We start from the raw sequence: 24,178 nt of genomic DNA on the forward strand, positions 1-24,178 counted from the left end.
AAAACTCCAATAGATTGGTTAAACATGACCTACCATGCACAAGGCCACGTTGACTCTCCCTAATAAGTCCCAGTTTATCCAAATGCTTGTAGATTCTGTCTCTTAGTACTCCCTCCAATAACTTACCTACTACCGACATTAAACTTACTGGCCTATAACTTCCCAGATTACTTTTCGATCCTTTTTTAAACAACGGAACAACATGCGCCACTCTCCAATCCTCCGGCATCTCACCTGTAGACAGCGACATTTTAAATATTTCAGCCAGGGCCCCTGCAATTTCAACACTAGTCTCCTTCAAGGTCCGAGGGAACACCCTGTCAGGTCCCGGGGATTTATCCATTTTAATTTTCCTCAAGACAGCAAGGACCTCCTCCTTTTCAATCTATACGGTTTCCATGATCTCACTACTTGTTTCCCTTAATTCCATAGACTTCATGCCAGTTTCCTTAGTAAACACAGACGCAAAAAACCTATTTAAGATCTCCCCCATTTCCTTTGGTTCCGCACATAGCCGACCACTCTGATCTTCAAGAGGACCAATTTTATCCCTTACAATCCTTTTGCTCTTAGTATACCTGTAAAAGCTCTTTGAATTATCCTTCACTTTGACTGCCAAGGCAACCTCATGTCTTCTTTTAGCCCTCCTGATTTCTTTCTTAAGTATTTTCTTGCACTTCTTATACTCCTCAAGCACCTTATTTACTCCCTGCTTCCTATACACGTCATACAACTCCCTCTGCTTCTTTATCAGAGTTGCAATATCCCTTGAGAACCAAGGTTCCTTATTCCTATTCACCTTGCCTTTAATCCTGACAGAAACATACAAATTCTGCACTCTCAAAATTTCTGCTTTGAAGGCTTCCCACCTACCAATCACATCCATGCCAGAGAACAACCTGTCCCAATCCACGCTTTTTAGATCCTTTCTCATTTCTTCAAATTTGGCCTTCTTCCAGTTAAGAACCTCAACCCTAGGACCAGATCTATCCTTGTCCATGATCAAGTTGAAACTAATGGTGTTATGATCACTGGAACCAAAGTGCTCCCCTACACAGACTTCTGTCACTTGTCCTAACTCATTTCCTTACAGGAGATCCAATATTGCATCCCCTCTAGTTGGTCCCTCTATATATTGATTTAGAAAACTCTACTTGTGCTATTGTCATTGGTAGTGGAGGAGTTCAAGGTGGCAAAGTGTGGGATGTGTTAACTCTGAGGGGCTCTGATGACAAGGTAATAGACCAAGCAGGAGTCACAAAACAGTCAGGTCGAAAGTGGGCTGCCAACTCGGCCATAGACCAGGCAGTGAGCTCCCTGCAATTGAGAGACATCATTGATAACCCATGCCTGGGTCAGCAAGGCCTCTGCTCCAACAATGGGGGAGTACCTTCACCTTAGAAAGACCAACTATACTCTCTTCTGTCCCCTGACACAGTGCTTTTCCAGCATACTGCTGGTGTCTTCCCCAGTGAAGACCAATGCAAAATAATTAAGTTCATCCATTTTTTTGTCCCCCATTACCACCTCTCCAGTGGTCCTGTATCTACTCTTGCCTCTTTTACTCTTTATATTTCTGAAAATATCCTTTTTTTATATTATTGGCTAGCTTACCTTCATATTTCATCTTTCATCTTCCCATTTCTTTTTTAGTTTCCTTCTGTTAGTTTTTGAAAGTTTCCCAATACTCTAGCTTCCCACTAATTTTTGCTCTATTAAATTCAAGTTCAAGGTTATTTCTCATTCAACCATACACATGTAAACAGCTAAATGAAATATTGTTCCTCTGGGGCCTAGGTGCAAAACACAGTATATAGTCACACACAGCACATATAGTTACAATAAATTGCATATTTAGTCACCGAAAATATAGGTACAAATGCTTGAGTAGCATGGCCTGAGGTTGATGGTGCATGGGATCTTCACCTGGATCCACTTTTCTCCAAGAACAAGCACACAAAAGTTCATTATTTCATACTGGGTCAGCCAGACAAAATGAATCCACCTTATATGTCCTCTCTTTTGCTTTTATGCTGTCTTTGACTTCCCTTGTCAACCACTGTTGTCTCATGCTACCTTTAGAATACTACTTCTTCTTTGGGATGCCTTCCAAATTTCTCCCAGAAACTCCAGCCATTGCTGTTCTGCCATCCCCTTCCAATCATCTTTGGCCAGCTCCTCTCTGAATCCTTTATAATTCCTTTTACTCCACTGTAATGCTGATAAACTCTAGATCTAGATTCAAAGGACCTAATCAGAAATCTGCACTGGGAACAAACTGCCGCTGTAAGAATAGATGGAGAAGTGAGTCAGTTTATGAAAATCAAGAGAGGCGTTAGACAAGGGTGTGTTTTCTCCCCTCATTTATTTAATGTGTACAGTGAAATAATATTACAAAAAATAAGAGACATCTTGGGAATCAAAGTTGGCGGTGAAAATATCAATAATTTCAGATATGCAGATGACACTGTGTTAATTGCAAGTATGGAAGAACTACAAAACTTAATTGATATAGTTGTTGAAGAAAGTGCAAAAATGGGTCTATCTATCAATTGCAAAAAGACAGAATGTATGGTGATATCCAAAAAGAAGGAGAATCCTATCTGCAGCCTGAGAATAAATGGGAAGGACACAAAACAAGTACAGAACTTTCGCTACTTAGGAAGCTGGGTGACATCAGATGGCAGGTGTGACATGGACATCAAAAGAGGAACAGGGATGGCAAAAGACACCTTTACGAGAATGAAGAGTATAATGACCAATACTCAACTAGGCATGACAACCCGCCTCAGAGTACTGAAATATTACGTTTATCCAGTTATGTTATATGGCTCAGAATGCTGGACAATATCTAGCAACATGAGGAAACGAATTGAAGCAGCAGAGATGTGGTTTTTGAGGAGGATACAAAGAATATCATGGTCGAAACAAATATCTAATGAGGATGTCATGAACAGAGCAAACACAAGAAGAGAAATAATGTATGAGATCATGAAAAGGCAACATAACTTCATTGGACATGTGATTAAGGGGTTAGAATGCACAGTAATTATGAGAAAGATGGGCGGGAAGAAAGCAAGAGGAAGATAAAGACAAATGATGATGGAGACAGCAGCCAGAGAACTGGAAATGAATACCAATGAATCGATTCACTTGACCCGAAACAGGAGTGTGTGGGCCATGGCAGTCAAAGCTCAAAATGGGCACGGCACCCGATGATGATGAATGCTGATAAATATAATTTTACCTTCTCCCTCTCAAACTGAAGGGTAACTTCTATCATATGTCTATCACTGTCTCCCAAAGTTTCCCTTACCTTAAGTTCTCGAATCAAATCTGGTTCATTACACAACACCCAATCCAGAATCGCCTTTTCCCTAGTGGGCTCAACCACAAGCTATTATTAAAAAGCTATCTCATAGGTATTCTACAAACTCCTTCTCTTGGGATCCAGCACTAACCTAATCTACTTGCATATTGAAATCCCATGACTAGTGTAACACTGCCCATTTGACCTGCTTTTTCTCTCTCCTGTTATAACTTCTAGTCTATGTCCTGCCTACTGTTCAGAGGCCTGTATAGAACTCCCATCAGGGGCTTTTTACCTTTGCAGTTTCTTAACTCTATCCATAAGGATTCTAGATCTTCTGATCCCATGTCACCTCATTCTAAAGATTTGATTTAATTTTTTACCAATCCCACCCTCTCTGCAAACCTGCTTGCCATTGGACGTTAACCTCCCCACTATGACCTTCTTGCAGCCACAATTCAGTGATGCCCACAATGTCCTACCTGCCAATCTCTAACTGTGCTACAAGATGATCTACCTTATTCTGCGGGATATTACAGTGACCACCCGTTTTAATTCCACTTTCCATTCCTATTCTGATATATCTATCCATGGCCTCCTCTACTGTTGTGATGAGGCCACAGCACCTTATATTCCATCTGGGCAGTCTCCAATCTGATGGCATGAATGTTGACTTCTCGCACTTCCGCAAATTCCTCCCCCCACCATTCACCATTCTTTCCCTCTCTCACCTTATCTCCTTGCCTGCCCTTCTCTGGTGTTCCTCCCCCCTTTTCTTTTGTCCATGACCTTCTGTCCTCTCCTATTAGATCCCTCCTTCTCCAGCACTGTAGCTCTTTCACGAATCAACTTCCCAGCTCTTCACCCCTCCCCTCTGGATTTCACCTATCACCTTGTGTTTCTCCCTCGTCTCCCCCACTTTTTAAATCTACCCCTCATCTTTTTTCTCCAGTCCTGCTGAAGGGACCCAGCCCGAAACTTCGACTCTTTTCTATAGATGCTGCCCGGCCTGCAGAGTTCCTCCAGCATTTTGTGTGTGTTGCTTGGATTTCAAGGATCTGCAGATTTTCTCTTGTTTACCTTATTCTATGTACTGCGTGCATTCAAATATAACACCTGTCCTGTATCCGTCACCTTTTCCAAGTTTGCCCTCAGAGTTACCAGAAGATAACTTCTTAACCCTTTATAAACTGCCAGTGCATTTACTTGTATACCAACTGCCCATCTTCTGCCTTATCACTCCGCTTCTCACTCTCCTGCCAAACTAGCTTAAATCCTCTCAATAGCTTTAGCAAAGCGCCCACAAGGATTTTGGTCACCCTGCCTTCAAGCCGAACCAATTCCTATCAAGATGCTCCATCCAAACTAGTACCATAACCTTCTAAACCTTACCAATCCATGTCATTGTCCAACTATCTTTTAAAAATTGTTATTGACCTGACTCAATTGCTTCCTCTGGCAGCTCTCGTTCCACCCTTTGAACAAAGTGGCTCCGCAAGTTCCTATTAAATCTGCTAGATCAGTTGACTCTTTCACATTCGCTAGGCTGTGGGACTGCTATCTTCTGCCTTTTCTGTCATTTTTATTACATTCCTACTCTTTTGTGCCCACTATATATAAAGTGTTAGCCTAACATGAGTAACACATTCCATTGCATCTTGCTGTACATGACAATGAACTGATGTGAATCAGCACATGACTGAGAAGGTTCAGAGAAATGTGGGCCAAACAACAGCCTGCCATATTATCCTTTCTTTGTTTTCCCAGAATTCCATGTTCGCTTTCTGCTCATGTTCCTCCCCTGCTCCCTGTCTAATTTAAACCTTCCAGGACAAGACTTGAAATCCCCTAACAACACACACAACCTCTGCTGAAGGGTTTCGGCTGGAAATATCAACTATACTCTTATGCTAGATGCTGCCTGGCCTGCTGAGTTCCTCCGGCATTTTGTGTGTGTTGCTCAGATTTCCAGCATCTGCAGATTTTCTCTCTTTTGTGATTAGAAAACCCCCATTATAGCTCTTTAATTGGACCCCCATCCTTTAAACATTAATTCCCTCCAGCATCAGCTCATATGTTAAGACTCACTGCAGCAGTAATGGATTAGGATTTCGAAAGCTCCGTCCACAGCACTTTCTAACCCTGAACTGCTATTACCTAGAACGTTGGTAGCAGAGACATGAGAAAACCGTTTTGAAGTCACACATTGTGAGATATAATTGTTTTTCTCCCAATATCACTGGGTTTAAATGTTGCAACGCTCTACATATCAGCAATGTGGAAGCAGCTTAACTACAGACACTGCATCAATTAAACAACAGTTCACCATTACCCCTGAAAGGTGAATACATGCTGGCCTTACCAATAATACTCATACACCACAGGTAGTACTGAAGGTGCAATGTGAACTATAGCTATAGATCAGGAGAAATAGCTGATGTTTAAAACAGAATGTTTTAAATTAACACGAAACATTACTGGGAAGTCACTCCGGTAACAAGATCCACCAGCGCGGCGCTCCAGGTGCAACCTTCGAAATGTTTCTGTAAAATAAATGGATTACGATTTCGAAGGTGCCAAACACAAAGATAAACTTTTTTTGTGAACGAAAATGACTCCGCGTGCGCGCAGGAGCTCACGTTCCACAGGGACCCGGCGTGAGCGATGCCCGCGGGGGCGCGGGCGCGGGCGGGGGAGGGGAGGCGAGCGTCGGGCGCGCAGCCGTGGGCTGAGCCGGCTGCGCGCGCAAGCCGATTGCGTCCTTGTCAGGGAGGCAGTGTTTCGGGTGAAGAGTGGCTGGAGTACTGCCTCACTGCTAAAGGCGACGGTAAGAACCCAGTTTTATTAGCTGATTTAAGTCTGAACTTCAGGGTGTTGTTTTCCCGTTATTTTTAGTCAGGTGCAGTGTGGAAAAGTCAATTCCTTTTAGCTACATTTATCCAATTGTATCTTGTTCTCATGGAAACAGGTCAGGCTTTTTTTAGGCCACTTTGTTTCTGTCTCTCGGGGATGTGCTGACAACCGGGGACACTGCAGCACTTTTAACACTTTTACTGTACGCTGTACATTTTCAATAAAATTTATTTTAAGACACTCCCGTTCAGATAAAATGCTGATAGTAATGCAGACAAAGCAACTGGCAAACAATTACTGATAATAAAAATATAAAGCCTGATGTCTGACTGTGTATCCATGCAAAGGATGCAAAGGTGCTTGTCTTTATTGCTCTTTATTGTTGCCGCCACCTTAATTTCCTTTATGTTGAATGTCAAACATTTAATTAGTTTAATGTAAGCGATTTACTTTGTAATATGAATTAAAAACAAATGGTAGTTCTGCTAATATATAATACAACTCTGTTTCTGGAAGTATTATAATGACTGATGGATTTTCATTCAACCATAAAATAGCAATTTTGCTGCAACGCCGAATAGGACACTCATAAATGTTCTTGACAGTGAAACCTTGATTTCAGGCTTCCGATTAATTGCACTTTTGAATGTGTTCAAACGAACAGCTGCAGAAAGAGTGTTTCAAATTCATTTTCTTAAAAATGAAGACAAAATAAATGTGTACAGTTTGATTTTATCTAAAATGGTGATTTTCTTTAATTAAGGTTATGGAGCAAAACTTCTATGGATTGCATGTTGGTAGTCTTTGAAACGCAGATCTTTAGCAATAACCCTAATCCCTAGTGTTAAAAAAGCATCGCTGCAGAATCAAGTTAAGCATTCAACCAGACAAACTTTACAGCCTGCCCTCTATTACAGTATGTTACTCTGTGTATTCGACCCTTCCAGAATGTCATATTTCTTGACGCGAATACTTAATCTCTTAAAATGGCTTGCTCTTCCATTTGATTAAATGGTTGTGACTTTGCATGTATTATTAATGCGTATTTTCTACTTTGTAGGGTGTTTTATGACTTGTAGTATTGTTGAAATAGCTTTCAGGCAAGTGGTTTATCCAGGATGCAGTGGTTGGACAACGTTACTGAGGTTACTGAGAAGCAATGTGATTGAACAATTCTGTATAGCATGTATTAAGATTCTTATAAAATTGTGCTGTATTCCAAAATTATTTCCTCGTTTATAAATGGGAAATAAAACTGTGGGTGGGGGGTTGTATGCTAAGATGCTTATGAATAACTTCAATATTACCAATTTTATAATGTTCTTCGAAATGTGGATATTAATATATGCAGTTTGAAATATTTTGTTATTGGTGTACTGTTTGCTTAATGTTCTTTTCAGATTGATTGGCTATTTGCTTTAATATTAGATTAGGAAGATATGCTTCATAAGAGGATTTGTGTCTAATAATATGACATTGAGAAATGCTACTGATTGGAAAATCTGGGTGATTATTTTGCTTTTTCTCTTTTTAACTTTGTGTTTCTCAAATCAAATGTATCCAGTGCTATGGATGCCAACGTTTAGAGAGGGCTCAAAATAATTTGACAAATAATCCAGATATGAGGAATGACTCCTGGAATTTTGCTTACTCTGTGTTTTAAAACTATTGGGATTGCATGTATGATTATAGTGATCATGTGTTAGGCTGCCTTTTCATGCATTTTATGTTTGTACTCTTTGCTTTTTATGGTTCTTTTGATCTTTTTTATGTTAGACCACAAATTATGGTTCATGTAATTAAAGCAGTATACTTCCAACTAATCATTCTCCTCAATCTTTTTCAGTTAATTATTATGGGGTTAAAATGACAATCATAGATTCATTAATTTGCTGGAGCTGCCATTTTTAATTTTTGAGCAGGTTGAGGATGGCTGCCAGCACACTTTTGGTAGATTTTCTAAAATGGACATTGCTACACCATTTGGATTCTGTTTTTTTTTGGTGAGAAATATCACTTACAGGAAAGACTATAGATTAAAGAAATGTTAGATTTATGAAGGATAATTTAATAAGCAACAGAATAGGCACTATTATCTTTTTGAAAATTGTAGTAGAATGTAGAATTCATCCTTGTGACAATCACACAGTTAACAGCAGCCATTGTGGAACCAGCTGAGAGAATATTTTGGTGACTGAAATGATTTTTAGTAGTAGAAGCTTAATAACTTTAATTTTTCAGGATCTGGCTATATCCACGTAGCATTTATCCTTAATTGCAATGTGGTGGAATTAAGTGACTGAAGTGCTGTTTGGGGTGTACTTTGCATATAGTTATAATTTTTTGTAAGTTTTCAAATAGTTATGGAGAATGATAGGCCAAATGCACAGGTTAAAACTCTAAATTGAGGCAAGGCCAATTTTGGAAGTATTAGATGGGATCTTGCAGAGGCTGATAGGGTGATACTGCTTGCTGGTAAAGAGATAAATGGCAAGTTGGGAGCCTCTTAAGGGTGTGATATCAAGAGAGTGGGGCAGTATGTTCCACTAGGGTGAAGGGCAAGGTTGGCAAGTTTAGGGAACCCCAGCTGATGAGAGATATAGAGACTCTGGTCAGGAAAAACGAGACATACATTGACATCAGGCAATTGGGGAGGAGTGAATCCCATGAAGTATAAGAGCGTAATAAAGAGAGCAAGAAAGGTGATATGAAATGGATCTGGCAGACGGGATTAAGGAAAAATCCCAAGAAATTCTATAATTATACTAAGTGTGGTGAGAGAGAGAAAATAGGCCTTCTTAAAGCATTATAGCCACAATATGTGGAGCCACAGGAGAGGGAAAAGATTTTTGACGTTATTTCTCATCAGCTTTTAAATGACAAATCAGAGGAGCAGAATTAGACCATTTGACCTATTGAGTCTGGTGACCCATTAGTTTGTGGCTGATTATACGATCCTCTCCACTCCATTCTCTAACCTTCTCACTGTAACCTTTGCCCTTACTAATCAAGAACCTATCAAACCCAACGACCTGGCCTCCACAGCTGCCTGTGAAAATAAATTCCACAAATTCACCACCCTCTGGCTAAAGAAATTTCTCTGCATCTCTGTTTTAAATGGATTGTCCGGAGGATTTGCCCTCTTGTCCTTGACTCCTCCACCACGGGAAACATCCTTTCCACATCTACTCTGTTTAGCCTTTCAACATTTGAAAGGTTTCAATAGATCTCCCTCATCCTTCTAAATTCCAGTGAGTACAGATCCAGAGCTATCAAACGTTCCTCGTATGCTAACTCTTTCATTCCCAGAATCATGGTTGAGTGGTATTGCAACAACAACTTCATTCAGTGTCAGCAAGATCTTAGAATTGATAGTGGTCTTCAACAAAGGGATGCAGGGAGAGCACGCATCAGTCCTCATTGAAGAATCAGCAATAGAAAGGGACAGCAGCTTTAAATTCCTGGGCTTCAAAATCTCAGAGGATTTATCATGGGCCCAACACATTGATACAATTATGAAAAGGCATGCCAGCAGCTATGCCTCATTAGGAGTTTGACAAGATTTGGTATGTCACCAAGAATTCTAATAAAAAAGAATTACAAATGCATGGTGGAGTGCATTTTGGTTGCATCACCACCAAGTTATGGAAGCTCCAATCTGCAGTATTGAAAGAGGCTACAGAGTGTTGTAGACACAGCCAGCTCCATGAGGGGTATAACTCTCCCTATCATCAAAGATATCATTAAAAGGCAGTGCCTCAAGAAGGCATCATCCATCATTAAAGACCCTCAACATCCAGGATATGCCCTTGCTCGTTACCATTGGGGTGGAAGTACAGGAGGCTGAAGACCCATGCTCAATGTTTCTTCCCTCCTACCATCAGATTTATGAATGGTTCATAAACACACCTCACTATTCCTATTTCCCAGTATTTATTTATTGATTTATCATAACTTACAGTAATTTTTATGCCTTGCATTGTTGTTGTTGTTTGTCCATCGTTGTCGTCGATGAAGACCTTGACACCATTATGATGGTGTCGAGACCAGCACTTGATTTGGATTTAAGTGAGGGAGAGTCGCGCAGCATCAGCCTCACTCTCTCTTCCCAATTCCCATCTGGATCCAGCGGCAAGACAAGAGTCGAGACGGCTGGAGATGGGACTAGGCGCAGTGATGACCAGGATGTCTTCTGTGTCTTGTTCTGCTCTACACGTTCCACGATGCTTGCAGAGACCGCCTTCTTGACCGTTGGACCTTCCATTGGTCTCGTCCGCTCAATCCGCCGGAGTCTGTCTTCACATGCTGGGATAGACAACTCTCTATCTCACCGAGGGTTTGAGACCCGTCGGCTACCCTCACCTGGTTTAGCCGGCTTTTTGAAGCCGTTGCCCGGGGCCTTGCATTGTACTGCTGCCACGAAACAACACATTTGACAACGTATGTCAGCGATAGTAACTTGATTCATTTTGATTCCTCCTGAGTCATACAGAGACCAGGGTGCAAGTGAATCGCCCAAGTAGAGATGTGGACAGGGCTTTAAATAGTAAGGGGCTGGTTTAAAAGATGGAAAATAATGGATACAATAAAAGGGAAGGAAAGTGCAAGATGGGTTACTGAAGTCTCCTGAATGAAATAAAAGACAAAGCTTAGACAGGGAATAGAATTTAACTTCAGGCAACATGGATACAAATTTAAGAGTGTTGGTGAATACAGGACTGAAGGTGTTGTATTTCAATGCATGTGGTAGATGAACGTGTTGCACATTTAGAAACTGGCAGTTATGACACAGCTGGGAGCTAAGCATCCAAGGATACTTCCTATCAAAATGACAGACTGGTGGGCACAGGGAATGTGGTGGTACTGTTGGTTAAAACTATGAAATCAAATCCTTAACAAGAAGTGACATAGGGTCAGAAGATGTAGGTACTTGGAGGTAAAGAAACTGTAAGGATAAAAAGACCCTGATGGGAGTCACAGTTGCAAGAAAAAGTTTGTGAGCCCTTTGCAATTATTTGGTTTTCTGCATCAATTACTCATAAAATGTGGTCTGGTCATCATCTAAGTCACAATAATAGACAAACACAATCTGATTGGATGCATCCCAGGGTACTGAAAGAAATGGCAGGGGTTGTAGTAGGCATATTTGTGATAACTTACAAAAATTCTGGACTCAGGTCCTGGTGGATTTGGAAGACCAGAATGTCACGCTACTGTTTCAAAAAGGATGTAGACAAAAAGTAGGTAACTGTAGGTGAGTTAGCTTAACATCTGTACTTGGGTGCTGAGCCCATTGCAGTGTACTCTATTCACATATGACTGCACAGCCGAGCACCTGAGCAATTACATCGTCAAGTTCGCCGATGACAGAATAGTAATGGGGCACATCAACAGCAACAATGAGATGGCCTACAGAGAGGAGGTTGAAGAGCTCGAGGCCTGGTGCCAGGTAAATTAACTTCTTTAATGTCAACAAGACAAAGGAGATGGTTATCGACTTCAGGAGAACTTGCACCACTTGCATCCCCCTTTATATCGGCAGTAAGCAGTCGAAACTGTGAGCATCCTGGGAGTGCACATTATGCACAACCTCTCATGGTCCCAGAACACATCTTACATAGTCAAGAAAGCTCACCAGCATCTCTACTTTGAAGGGACTGAAGAGAGCTAGACCCACGTCTTTCTACAGATGTGCAATAGAGAGCATCCCAGCAAGCTGTATCACTGCTTGGTATGGAAACTGAACAAAGGCAGACAGGAAGTCTTTACAATAGGTAATCAAAACTGCCCAATGCATCATTGGCACCAGCCTACCTGCCATCAAGGACATGTATAGATGCCAGAAAATAGCCAGGAACATCAGGAAGGAGGCTATTATGTAACATCTAAGCCAGGACCACCAGATTCAAATATAGTTACTTATTCCAAACGGTAAAGCTGATCAACATCTCCACCCACTAACTCCACCATTATTTTATTATTTCCTGTCAGTCATCTTATGTACAACCTAACACCACTTTATGGACAAACAATCAATGTTGTAAGCTATCTTGTGTATTTACATTTATAGTTTATTTTACTATTTATTTTTGTGTTCTTTATCTTTTTTTTTGCTGCATCTGATCCAGAGTAACAGTTATTTTATTATCCTTACACCTGTGTAGAGGAAATAGCTCTGAACAATCTTGAATCAGGCAGCCACAGCATAGCTAATTGAAGAGCAGGGCCTGTTTGACAAACCGACTGGAGTTTTTTGAGGATATAATGAGTGCATGGATTGAGGGGAATAGATGGATGTTGTACACTTGAATATCCAGAAAGGTTTGATAAGGTGCCACACACGACAAGGATATATGGAGTTGGGAGTAATGCATGAATGGAGGATTGCTTGAGTGTTGTAGGGGTCAGTGCTGGGCATGCAACATAAGCTAAGAATTTGGAAGGGGGTCTAAGTTTGCAGATGATACTAAATTGAGTGGAAAAGCAAATTGCACAGAGGATGTGGATTGCCGATTGCATCTGCCTCTGATCTGGGCTGACATTTATGTACCGGGCGGCACCTAATTAATTAGCTTGTTTATTTCGGCTTTTTTCTTAAAGATGTGCTGGGTGTGTTCCAACTACCGCTGCACCCCTGCATGCATCGCGGCAATGTATCAATCTGTGGCCCGGAGGTTGGGAACCACTGTTATAGAAGCATGAAATTAAGATAGAGACAGGAAAGTTTACCACTGGTAGATGAGAATAGAACAAAGGGACTAGCCTCAACATCCAGGGAACTAGATTTAGGATGGAGATAAGGAGGAACTGCTTTTCCCAGAGAGTAGTCAATTTGTGGAATTCTGTACCCAGAGAAGCAGTAGAAACTGCCTCATTAAATATATTTAAAACACAGTTACATATTTCCATAGCAGAGGAATCAGCAATTATGGGAAAAAAGGCAGGTCAGCCGTGATCTTTTTGAGTGGTGGAGCAGGCTCTGCAGACCAGATTCCTACCTCTGCTCCTATTTCTTAAGAACTTATCTTTCAAGAATTGCTAGAATAAGGAAAGAGGGATTTCTTTAACCAAAGGGTGGTGAATCTGTGGAATTTATTGCCACAGATGGCTGTGGGAGGCCAAATAATTGGGTATATTTTAAACACAGTTCTTGATTAGTAAGATGTCTTTCTAATCCACCGTGATTGAATGGCAGAGCAGAATCAATGGGCCTAGGAGCCTAATTTTGCTCCTGTCTTATGGATGAATTGAGAGAGACTGTGGTTGAGGCAGGTAGAATACCACTTAAAAGACACTTGGATAAATGCATGGATAAGCAGGTTTAATGGGATTTGAGCCACACATGGGAAAAGGGACTTGCTTGCTGGCACCATGGACAGGGAACCTGTTTCCATGCTTTATTACTCTTGCCTTACAGATAAAAGCAAAGAATATGTCTTGTAAGGAAAGGTTGATAGAGCTAGGGTTTTTCTCTTTGTAGAAAAGGAAGGTGAGAGGCAATTGATAGAGATGGCTAATTCGAAAGGGCATACTTTCAAGATAACTGGAGGAAGATACGGGGGGAGATATCAGAAGTAGATTTTTTTTTTACCTAGAGAGTGGTAAGTGCATGGAACATGCTATTTGGGTTGCTGGTAGAGGCAGATATATTGGGGACATTTAAGAGACGGGCACATGGATGAAAAAAAATGGGGGACTATGTGGGAGGGAAGGGATAGATTGAGCTTGGAGTAGTTTAAAAGGTCAGCACAGCATCATGGGCCAAAACGTCTGTACTGTGTTGTGTTGTTCTAAATGCTGGTTTTGCCACTCTTGAATGCTACAATCTTTCTGGGAAGCTCATAGTGTTGTGAAAGGTGTTCCAATAATACTAAAGGGTGACATTATATTTTCATGTGAGGATCGTGTGTAATTTGGAACATAGAACAGCATTGCAATGAATAGGCCCTTTAGCCCACAATGTCAGAGCTGAGCATGATACTGAATTAAATTCAATCACTGCCTGTACATCCATGTCCTACCATTCCCTACATTTTTATGTGTCTGTCTAAAGCTTAATTGCCTCTATCGTATCTGCTTCCACCACTATCCTGATGGTCCAGTCCAGGCATCTACAGCTTTCTGTGTAAGAAAATAAAACTTGTCCTGCACGTCTTCTTTAAACTTTCCCCCTCTCACAAATACACATTCTCTTGTACATGATATTTCTACCATGGAGGAGTGTGGGGAAAAATTCTGGCTTTCTGCCCTATCTGTGACTGAAGTTTCGATAAGAACTGTTACGTACCCCGTAACTGGGTTGCCAAACCAGCAGAAATGGATCACTCAGTTGGAGTCTGGATTACTAGATCTAAGAAAGTTTTATTAAAGAAACAAGCAACACAGTAATTGAAAGGATAATAAATGCAACAGTTTAGCAATGATAAACACACGTGCACAGAATTAAGATAACAGGATCAATCAAGCTCTATCGTTGTCTAGGGGTAAATGACCAGTTTCAAAGTGACACAAAGTCCAGTTCAATTTAGTTCAGTTCACAGTAATCGTTGCCATGGCGATGGACAATGTGGGGGGAAGGAGAGAGAGAACGAGAATGACTGATCATTCGAAACGGCTTCCACTCAGACCTGCGATATTGCTCACAAGCAGCTTTCGGGCGAGTCCTTTGTGATGTCACCTGGGGTCACCGACTGTGACCCCTCCTCCAGATGCGGTTGATCCTCTGCAGTGAACCTGGCACCCCAGGCAAGGGCGGACACACACCGGGTTCCCGCTGATCGTACCTTTCCACCCTGTGTGTCTAAGGCTTGGTTCCGCAACCAGCCTTCCAAACGACTCCTGCCACTTGCGGGGGGGGGGGCACCGCTTCCAGGGTCTCGTTACCTCGAGTGTCGTGTGTGCTGCCTTAGCGAACCTGTCCCTTTTTATCCCTCTGCTGAGGTATCGCCTGTCCATCACTTCAAACAGTTCAGGGTTCAAAGGGGGAGCCAATCTTGACAATACCCAGACTGATGTCTCCTTCATTAACATCTCCAATTGCTGCTTCATTGTGTTCCTTATCTCTCCCTCCCCTGAGGACAGGTGGCAGACCAACTGCTGATGCCACTGGTGCTAGCCCAGGCCAGCAAACATCTTAATTTATGTGTATTCTCGTCACAGAACGCACAGACCAAGAAGTAGGATATTAATAGGAGATTCAAGTCCTTATGGCAGTGGTAACATTCCTTAAGGTCGTGGCTAATTTTTTTTTACTTAAGTGTAGCTTATTTCCCTTGGCTCCTTTATCTTACAAAGTACAGTTATCTGTGTGAATATACTCAGTGGCAACACATTGACTGTCCTTTCCAAAGATTCAACACACTCTGTGGAAAGAAGTTTTTTAAATTGAATTTTTATCGAGACTGGTGCTCAAATTCTAGACATTCTGGCCAGAGGAAGCATCAATCTTGTATCTATCCCATCAAGGCTGTAAAAAAAAATCAATCTTTCTTTCAATTAGATCACCTGAAATTGAGAATGTATGACCAATTTACATTCTCACCTCAACAAACAAGGCCCACACTCTATTGCAAATTTATCCTTACTTGGAAAGATCAGACCTACACACTATTATAATGTAGTTTCGCTGTGGAGCTAGACAACTGGATCAAGTCAACTCTATTCTTGTATTCCAATCCTTTTGGTAACTGGTACGTTCTTGCCAACTGAATCTGCACTTTAACTTTTAGGGATTTGTGTACAAGGACAGTCATATACTTAGCACAAACATCTTTTATAATTTATAATTTACTCCTTTCTATCCATTTCTAGCAATCTGAATGACCTGTTTTCCAACAGACCACACAATTGTTCACAAAGCACTTTTTATTCACTTGTTCAGAATGGGAATTGGTTGTTTGTTCTTGTTCTACTCTTCAGTTCTAAAGAATATGTGGCAATCTATCATTTTAGCGCAATTACTTTATTGTAGAAATTTTCACTGTGAGTGATACTAAAATATTTTGCTGCTGTTGATTTCTTTTCACTACTTGAGATGCCTGTATAACAGCTTCACAATCATCAAACTCGTATTATAGTCATCAAGTCACCTGGTAAAATGGAAGAAGTTAATTCATCACCATCTATTTATACATAATGACTTCATGGTATTATAGAAATTGTTTTTTGCATACATACTCTGAATGTAATCTTATTGTTAGAATTTTGTTAGAGCTTGGAATCCAGTTGTGCTTGTTGCTTTGTAAAATTGTGCCTTTCTAGATATTGTTGTATCTGGTTACCCATAAATTCTACTGTGTTATACCGCACATTCATGTAATGTGAATACTGTTGATACAATTGCTGTTTAATGCCTGTCCCTAATTGACTTTCATAAAAGTGGCTGTGGCAATTCTAGAAATATAATTAATATGGTGCTTAAGTAACTAGACTAACAGTTTAGACCAGGGATCCCCAACCTTTTTTGCACCGCGCGCCGGTTTATTATTGACAATATTCTTGTGGGGGAGTAGGGTTGCCAACGGACAAAAGTAGCAGTCAAATACGTTGTGTTTACCCCGAGAAAGACTACCATGATGCCTTGCGCGAGCACCTGTGTGCGCATGCGTGTACGTGCCAATTTTTTTTCTACAAATCGTTTTTGGCGATTCTGTTGAGTGAAACTACAATGTACATACATTATTTCTACTTTATATAGGCTGTGTATTTATCATATCATTCCTGTTTTTACTATATGTTAGTGTTATTTTAGGTTTTATGTGTTATTTGGTATGATTTAGTAGGTTATTTTTTGGGTCTGGGGCTCAAAAATTTTTCCCATATAAATTAATGGTAATTGCTTCTTCGCTTCACGCCATTTCAGCACGAAAGGTTTCATAGAAACGCTCTACCTTAACGGGGGAAATACGGGACAAGGGCGGTCCCGTATGGGACAAACCAATTTAGCCCAATATATGGGATGCCCTAACTAATATGGGACAGTTGGCAATCCTGGGGGCGGGGGGCGGGGGGGAATGTTAATCACGACCGGAATATAGGTGATGAGTCAACTATAAGTCACTTATAAGTGGCTAATACGCTCAATTTCGTTTCTAAAAGGGTTTATCTAACGAATTTAATATTAAATACACAGCACATATTTTCCTCGCATGAATATAACAATAAGTTAATAGCATCCTAACATTTTAAGTAACATTTGGATATTATAAACACAGCGCATATTTTCCCCATATGAACATATAAAATCATTGCAACACACCAATATTGCTGAATCAGTGGGAGCCCTGGACTTGTTTCCCTGCAACAAGACAGTCCCATTGAGGGGTGATAGGAGACAGCGATATTCGAAGGGGGTTCAATGTCCAGTCTATTCCGCAATTTAGTTTTCGTTGCATTCATTGCAAAAAACCCCGCTTCGCAGAGATATGTTGGAAATGGAAGCAACGTTTTCAGTGCTTTCGTGGCTATCTCAGGATATTTAGCCTTGACTTTGATCCAGAATGCCGGCAGAGATGTTATGTCAAACATACTTTTCAGCCCGTCGTCATTTGCAAGCTCGAGGAGTTGATCTTCCTCCCACGCTGACATGGATGACGCGCGGGTAATGACCTCACGTGCATTCAAGTTCAACAGTGGGCGTGACAGGGAATGAGGAAAGGTGCAGCTGACTCATATTGCCAAATCATATTGTTTCCTTGCACGTGCTTTGCGGCCTGGTGGTTGGGGACCACTGGTTTAAACTACAAGCTATAATAGTAGAATTAGACCATTTAGCCCATCAAATCTGCCCACCATTTCATCATGGCTAATCCTTTTTCCTTCAGCTCTAATGTCCTGCCTTCTCTCCGTATCCCATCATGCCCTGACTGGTCAAGAACCTATCAACCTCTGCCTTCAATATACCTAATGATTTGGCCTCCATAGCTGCCTTTGGCAACAAATTCCACAGATTCACTACTCTCTGGCTAAAGAAATTTCTCCTCATCTCTGTTTCAAAAGGATGCCCCTCTATTCTGAGGCTGTGTCTTCTGGTCTAGACTCCCCCATCATAGGAGGCATCCTCTCCACATCCGCTCTATTGAGGCCTTTCAACTTTTGATAGGTTTCAATTAGGTTACCCCTCATTCTTCTGAATTCCAGTGAATGGAGGCCCAGAGCCATCAAACGCTCTTCATATGCTTTTCAGTCTGGAATCATTTTCATGAACCTGCTTTAAACCCTTTCCAATGTCAGCACATCTTTTTTAAGATAAGAGGCCCAAGTTGCTCACAAGACTCCAAGTTAGGCCTCACCAGTGCTTTATAAAACCTCAACATGACATCCTTGCTTTTGTATTCTGGTCCTCTTGAAATTAATGCTATCATCACGCTTGCCTTCCTCACCACTAATTCAACCTGCAAATTAACCTTTGAGCTTCCTGCACAAGGACTTGTAAGTTCCTTTGTACTTCAGATTTTTGAATTTTCTCTCCATTTAGAAAAATAGTCTACCCTTTTATTTCTTCTACCAAAGTGCATGACCATCTACTTCTCGACACAGTATTCCATCTGCCACTTCTTTGCCATTTTCTTAATCTGTCTAAGGCCTTCTGTAGCCTCTCTACTTCCTCAAAGCTACCTGCCCTCCACCTATCTTTGTATTGTCTGCAAAATTTGCAACAAAGCCATCAATTCTGTCATCCAAGTCATTGACATATAACGTAAAAAGAATTGATCCCAACACAGACCCCTGTGGAACACTACTAGTCACTGGCAGCCAACCAGCTCCCTTTATTCCCACTATTTGCCTTCTGGCAATCAGCCACTGCTTTATCCATGCTGGACTCTTTCCTGTAATACTATGGGCTCTTAACTTGTTAAGGAGCTTCATGTGTGGTGCCTTGTCAAAGGCCTGAATAACTGATTCAGTGACATAATTTCAGATTTCACCATGGCAACAGGTGAATTTAAATTTTCTTTTATTCTCCTAAAGTAAAGGTAACCATGAACAGTTGAAATACCCATCTGGTTGATGTGCTTTTGAAAGAGAATCTATTGCTAGAGAAAAATAGCAGGTGTGGATAAACTTGAGGGAGATTTGAGGAATATAATTGTGTAGGAGAAAACTTGAAGAAAAACATGAATTTGGGGGCATAAAAGGCCATGAAATATCCTTGATAACTAAGATTAAGGAGAATCCCAAGACATTTTACAAGGCTACTAGAAGTAAGAAGATAGCCAGGGAAAGAATTGGTCCTTTTAGAGACCAAAGGTGATATCTATGTGTGGGGTTGGACAATGTGTGTGAGGTCCTAAATTAAAACTTGTCTGAGTTCATCATAGAGAAGGCATGTGGAAGGTGGTGAGTTCTGAGAGAAACATATGGTTTATCTGAAGCAGGTCTGAGTGATCGATGTCCTGGGACAAATAAATGGTTATTGATCCCCATAGCTTGGGAATCGAGAAAGGAGATGGCTGGGGCCCAGTGGATATGTTTGCATCTTTGTTCCCCACAGGTCTTGCCAAAAGACTTGAAGGTAGCTAATGTTGTTCCTTTATTTAAGAACTGCAGCAGGGATAAGCCAATGAGCCTTGCCTCAGTAGTTAGGTATTATTGGAGAAAGTTTGAAGGGATAGCATTTGGAAAGGTAAAGGCTAATTGGGGCTAGTCTGTATGGGTTTGTACTATATGGAATTTAGTAAGGCATTTGATTGGTAGGCTGGTGCAGAAGATTAAGATTTGTCATAAATTAGATCTAAAAGCTAGAAGGGACTGTTGGAAGAATGTTTTTCTGATTGGAAGTATGTGACCAGGTAACATTCTGAAGAGATTGGTGATGGAACAGTTGGCTTTTGTATGTATTATTAGCCTGAATGTGAATGTGGGAGGTATGATTAGTAAGTCTGTGGATCACAGGTAATTCGTGGTGTGAATAATGAAGAAGATTATATAAGAGGACAAGAGAATATAGATCAGATGGAAATTTGGGTGGAGTGTTGGTTGATGAGATTTAATTGGGACAAGTACAAGATTAATTTTTGCTTGTCAGTTAAGGATAGGACATGTAGGGTACTAAGGACTGTTGATCAGAGGGACATTGGGTTTCAAGTGCACAGCTCCTGAAAGTGGCAATGCAGGTAACCAGTGTGATGAAGAAGCTATAAGGTGAGTTACATTGAAAATTGAGGTATAGAATATAAAAGTTTGGATGTGGTGTTGGAATTTTATGTAACACTGATTTGACACCGAGCCAGATGAATTGTAAAGGCAGGGTGTCGGAACTGGGAGTGAGGGTCGGGCTGGTTCAGCTCGCTGCTCATAGAGTAGTACAGCACAGTACAGGCCCTTCGGCCCACAATGTTGTGCCGACCCTCAACCCGGCCTCCCATATAACCCTCCACCTTAAATTCCTCCATATACCTGTCTAGTAGTCTCTTAAACTTCACTAGTGTATCTGCCTCCACCACTGACTCAGGCAGTGCATTCCACGCACCAACCACTCTCTGAGTAAAAAACCTTCCTCTAATATCCCCCTTGAGCTTCCCACCCCTTACCTTAAAGCCATGTCCTCTTGTATTGAGCAGTGGTGCCCTGGGGAAGAGGTGCTGGCTATCCACCCTATGTATTCCTCTTATTATCTTGTACACCTCTATCATGTCTCCATGACATTTACTCCGCTCTCCATGGCACTAAAATTTGGCCTGTGATAGACAAGCATGTAAATGCCTCCTCACAACTCTGTATAATTATGTTACTGTTTTCAGGGAGCTGTGAGCCTTCACGCCAAGATTCCTGTTATGTCCTGTTATCATTTGACATGTGAAAAAGTTATATTTGTACATTTTAGGAACAGGTGAAGTAGTCTGTTAGGTTTTCGGAATAAAATGGAGCAGTTTTATATAATTCTAATCTGTTGTTTAAGGTGGAGATATCTTTTCTTCAGTTAAGCTATGATTGAAGTTAAAATATCAACTGATGCTGACCTAGAGCAGGCCATCCTCAAAAACTGAGTGACTATGTAAGAAGGGGGCTAGTGAGGGAGGCCTCCAAGAAATCTATGACAACTCTGGAGGAGTTCCAAGCTTCAATGGCTGAGATGGGTAAGACTGCGCATACAACAACTGTTGCTCAGGTACATCACCAGTTCTAGCTTTATGGGAGAGTGGCAAAGAGAAAGCCACTGATGGGGGTGGGGGGGGGGGTGGGGGGACTCTAATGAAATCTTAGCCAGAGTTTGCCAGAAGACAGATGGGAGATTCTGAAGTCAGCTGGAAGGTGGTTCTATTGGTATGATGAAACCAAAATTGAGCTTTTTGACTATCAGACTAAAGCCAAGCACCGCACTTCATCAAAAACACACCATCCCTACCATGAGGCATGCTGGTGGCTGCATTATGCTGTGAGGATGTTTCACTGCAGCAGGCCCTGGAAGGTTTTTGAAGGTAGAGGGTAAAATGAATGCAGCAAAATTCAGCGAAGTCCTGGAGGAAAACCTGATGCAGTTTGCAAGAGAACTAAGATTTGGGAGAAGATTTATTTTCCAGCAAGATAATGACCCAAGGTGTAAAGGCAAGCTACACAGGAATGGCTTAAAAACAACAGTTAATGTCATGGAGTGGCCAAGTCAGAGTCTAGACCTCCATCCAATTGAGAATTTGGGCTGGGATTGAAAAGGGCTGTTCACTCATGATCCCATGCAATCTGACAGAGCTTGAGCAGTTTTGTAAAGAGGAGTGGGGAAAAATTGCAGTGTCCAGATGTACAAAGCTGATAATCTGGGACAGAGCTAAAGACTGTCTGTTAGTAATGTCTTGTGTCAGACATGTGAGCAGCGTAACAGATGATCAAATAATTAGAGATTTAGTGCTTGTGATGGCCTGGAGTATATTAGTTTTCATATCCTTTCAAAGAATTTTGAAAGATTTTCTGGAGTCAAAATTTGTGGTGTGTTTTTTTTCTCCATGCTTTTAGATTAGATTAGATTATTAGATTATGAGGACACTCAGTCCTTGTTTATTGTCATTTAGAAATGCATGCATTAAAAAATGATAAAACGTTCCTCCAGAATGATATCACAAGAAAATACAGGACAAACCAAGACTAAAACTGACAAAACCACATAATTATAACATATAGTTACAACAGTGCAAAGCAATACCATAATTTGATAAAGAGCAGACCATGGGCATGGTAAAAAAAAAGTCTCAAAGTCCCAATAGCCTCATCATCTCACTCAGGCGGCAAAGGGGAGGAACTCTCCCTGCCATGAACCTCCAAGCGCCACCAACTTGCCGATCCAGCACCATTGGAAGCACCCGACCCCAGCGGACTCTGAGTCAGTCTGAAAACTATGAGCCTCCGACCAGCCCCATCCACCCAGCCTCTCTGAGCACCATCCTCTGCCGAGCGCTTCGACTCCGCCCCGGCCGCCGAGCAACAAGCAAAGCCGAGGCCTTCTCTGGAGATACTGGACCACACATTAGCAGCAGCAGCAGCAGCGAAGCAGGCATTTCAGAAGTTTCACCAGATGTTCCTCCGTGCTCTCACGTCTGTCTCCATCAAATCAGGATTGTGCACGGCACCCTACTTGACAAATAATAGACATCACCACTGGAGTGGCCGCTGCGAGCTGAGTTGCGCCGCCATCTTCTCCTCCCACCAGAGGCAGTTCATGTCTCAGAAAGAGGAGGAGGACTGGGGTCTCAATTGCCAGGTAGGCCAAGAATTTTGAATCAAGTTTGATCTTATTTCAAATGCAGTGGTAAATTTTATCATTGGGCAATAGAGTCAATAACAATGCCTTTTGATGATGTGGTTCTTGACATCTAAGAAGTGATCCATGTTTTCCAGAATTTTGCTGGGAACGTTTACTCGTGGAATCTCCTGTTAGTTCTGAAAATTAGCTCCATTCTCATTGAAGAAAGAGTGGGGGCAGTGAAGAAGGCTTGTTTAAGACCAGATTACACTGACATCTGTTCTGTAGTACATGCAGAATGGATGGAGAGGAGGCAGGAAACTCAGCAACCTGCTGGCAGCCATGAAGGCAGGAAATTCAGCAAATGCAACTACGGCCTGACCAATGTTTTGTACAAATGTAACATGACATCCCAACTTCTATACTTAATGCCTTGGCCTGTGATAGTCAAGCATGTGAATGCCTCCTCATTACTCTGTATAATTATGTTACTGTTTTCAGGGAGTTGCGAGCCTTCATGTCAAGGTCCCTGTCATTGACATCTGAAATAGTTATGTTTGTACATTTTAGGAACAGGTGAAGTCTGTGGGTTTTCAGAATAAAATCAAATGGGAGAAGTTTTATATAATTCTAGTTCGTTGTTTAAGGTGGAGATGCCTTTTCTTCAGTTAAGCTATGATTGAAGTTAAAATATCAACTGATGCTGACCTAATTTTTTGCCATTGGCATTCACATGCTTGACTATCACAGGCCAAGGCATTAAGTATAGAAGTTGGGATGTCATGTTACATTTGTACAAAACATTGGTCAGGCCGTAGTTGCATTTGCTGAATTTCCTGCCTTCATGGCTGCCAGCAGGTTGCTGAGTTTCCTGCCTCCTCTCCATCCATTCTGCATGTACTACAGAACAGACGTCAGTGTAATCTGGTCTTAAACAAGCCTTCTTCACTGCATCGGTGAAACCCGACGCAGATTGGGGGACCGCTTCATCGAGCACCTCCGCTCCATCCGCAAAATCAGACAGGATCTCCCAGTAGCCACCCACTTCAACTCTGCTTCCCACTCCCATTCAGATATGTCCATACATGGCCTCCTCTACTGTCATGATGAGGCTAAACTCAGGCTGGAGGAGCAACACCTCATATACCGTCTAGGTAGTCTCTAGCCCCTTGGTATGAACATAGAATTCTCCAACTTCCCGTAATTCCCTCCCCCTCCTTTCCTCTATCCCTATGTCACTCTGCCCCCTCCCCCAGCTGCCTACCACCTCCCTCATAGTTCCACCTCCTTCTACTACCCATTGTGTTTTCCCCTATTCTTTCTTCACCTTTCCTGCCTATCAC

The 24,178-nt window shown here is 41.6% G+C and overlaps 1 long non-coding RNA gene across 2 annotated transcripts in view; it reads left to right on the plus strand.

The window, feature by feature from the left end:
- The first annotated feature begins 6,072 nt into the window (after positions 1–6,072).
- Positions 6,073–24,178, plus strand: part of LOC140211777 (uncharacterized) — an 89,145-nt gene continuing 71,039 nt past the window's right edge. For both annotated transcript variants that reach the window (XR_011889582.1, XR_011889583.1), the window contains exon 1: positions 6,073–6,137. This is a non-coding gene — a long non-coding RNA (uncharacterized lncRNA). The remainder of the gene's footprint in view (positions 6,138–24,178) is intronic.

Source organism: Mobula birostris, chromosome 18 (assembly GCF_030028105.1).
Source record: "Mobula birostris isolate sMobBir1 chromosome 18, sMobBir1.hap1, whole genome shotgun sequence".
In the NCBI taxonomy this organism is placed as follows: domain Eukaryota; kingdom Metazoa; phylum Chordata; class Chondrichthyes; order Myliobatiformes; family Myliobatidae; genus Mobula; species Mobula birostris.